This window comes from Pundamilia nyererei, unplaced genomic scaffold (genome assembly GCF_000239375.1).
Source record: "Pundamilia nyererei isolate P.nyererei 1_Seehausen unplaced genomic scaffold, PunNye1.0 scaffold00063, whole genome shotgun sequence".
Taxonomy (NCBI): Eukaryota; Metazoa; Chordata; class Actinopteri; order Cichliformes; family Cichlidae; genus Pundamilia; species Pundamilia nyererei.
The window spans coordinates 977180-979668 of NW_005187464.1; positions in this window are offsets into that span (position 1 = coordinate 977180).

Here is a 2489-nt window from a genome sequence, read left to right on the forward strand (position 1 = left end):
ATATATATCAATGTCTTGCACTCAATTACATGAAATTAATTTCTCTTGTTTTAAGGCAACCAAAGATTTCACAAGAATATTTTATGTTCAGTGAGCTTTTGTCTGCACAGGGTGGAAAACGGACCAAGGTCGGAAGGTGACAACAGGGATAAGAGTGTTGTGCTGTGTGGAAAAATCACTCCGCGGGAATTGTTTTGCCTTTCCTTGCTGGTGGGAAATGATCAAAAGCTGTCAAGTAACCAAATAAGATAAATAAATACAAAACATGGATTTGTGATGCTCATTGAACAGCTTGTCATGTTGAATATCTGTGATCAGCAGCAATTGGTAATCGGTTGAGGAGGACGGTTTAATTTCCATTAAAGAGCTGATGATTTTTCTTCATAAGCACCTGTCCAAGTGAGAGGAACAAATAACATATTCCATCAAAACTCGGCTGTACCTGGTTTATTTTGAGGGTTTTGTGTGTGTGTAGGCACCCTGCCAATTTCTTATGAATCTCACGACCGTGACGACGTGTTTGTGTGAATGTCGGGAAGACAGTGTGTTGCACGCGTGTCTGGCGCATGTCTGTTTGGTGAAAGGAAGAGGCAGACAGGTGAGAAGAGAGATGGAAAAAGAGCGAGACATGTCGCATCACCCTCAGGACGTCTCCTCTTTCTGAGCAGCTGTTGTCTGAGAGCTGGAAGCAGCACTGCGGCGCCCTGTCAACTCCTTCTCCCACAGAAGCCCCGTGCATGCAAAGCAGGAGCAGCCTGCCCTCTCTCCTTGGCCACGCTTTCCCGCCCCTTCCCCCCCGACTTTATTCAAATCAATTTCAAGCCATCAAACGTAGTGTGCTCGGTAATACTTACAAGACACACAAACACAGCAGACAGCAAGGGAGACAATTTTATAGGAAAGAACATTTCAAGGGCAGAGACTGATAAAGAAAAGCAATGTATTGTTTTGTTTGTTCTCCAAACCTGATTGATTGTTCGCTATAATGCATCAACTCCCCTGCACAGGGAGAATAAATGAACACATTCATTTATGAACACATTCATTCAAAATGAACACATTCATTTATTCTCTTGGTAAACTCCTAACATCCAATTTTACTCTCAGCTGTCAAACATCACCGATGACTAGAGAATTAAACCTCAGTTTTTTAAGGACTTTATTACTATTCATTGAAACAGGCCATAGCTAAATCAACAGACTTAAAAACTATGGGAATGGTTATTTGTGGGCAAATAACTTCTAACTTCTTCTGGTTATACAGAGAAACTGTTTTCTGCCTACCCTGTTAATACAAGCTGAATTTTATAAGAACAAATAATGATAACTTTCATGTATAGAGCAACTTTTTAACACTACAGTCACACTAGGGGAAACGGTGGTTTGAGACCATGGCTAAACCAAAATTATTGTCACTTTTGTAGAAAAAGAAACTCAGTTAGCTCCGATCTTCAAAAGGGAGTAAGACAGAGTCAGTCTGCTCAGTTTGTGATTGAGTTTGTTCAAGTTGGCAATTGTGTTCAATTTGTTTGTGATAATACAGGGAAGAACTGTGATAAATCAGCAAAAAAAAATGTCTGAAACAGAAATTCCTCCATAAGTAGTGACACAGCTGCTGTCAGAAGGCAGTTAGACCAGAGACTGTTTGGAGACAGGTTGCCCTCCAACCTGTGCAATCACCTTGCGATCAAACTACTGACCACACAACACCCTACTTGCAATCAGTCCTTGACAGCAAGAAAATCCAGTGTAATCACCTAGAAACCACAGATTTATTTATTTATTTATTTTTACTTTAGTGAGATTGAGCCATAAACCAGAGTAGCAAGTGGCTTCACATACATACAGTCAGCAAATGATCTCCTAGCAACCCCAGACTGATCAATCTGAGCACATTTGTTGTTGTTTGCATTTTATGAATCATACACTTGGCCTTGAGTCCTCTGACAAGGAGCTGGTGACATTTTCTAGGATCTGATAAATACCCAGTGTTCATGCTATGGTATCATTCAATCTTTCAATACCTTCAGTAATTTAATAACTTATAGGGGCTTAAAAAAATTTAAAAGTTTCCCTACTGTGAAGACACTTGATGACATTTGATGCTGTGAGAAATACAGATGTAGTGAATTTATGAGACCTCCAGTTTGCATCACTGTCAGAAAACAAGCAAAGACCAATGTGGCACAGAGGCTAACAGCAAGAAATATCAGAATATTTTTTTGTCAGGTAGTTCAGTTGCGTTGCTCTTGTCCATTTGATGCCCATTGATTCACCATCAGCAGTGACAGCTTTTGTTCATGACTCGAGGACGCAACAGTTCACAGCTTGACAGCTGCAAAACAACTTGCTGACACATTAGAGAAAATAAACGGGTAGCCTGTGATTAACAAAGCAGTCAGTGTATTTAATGCAGAGCGAACGACAAGATATGAAGATATGAGTGAGTGAAAAAGCCTCAAATTTACATAAAGAGTAAACACTGTGTG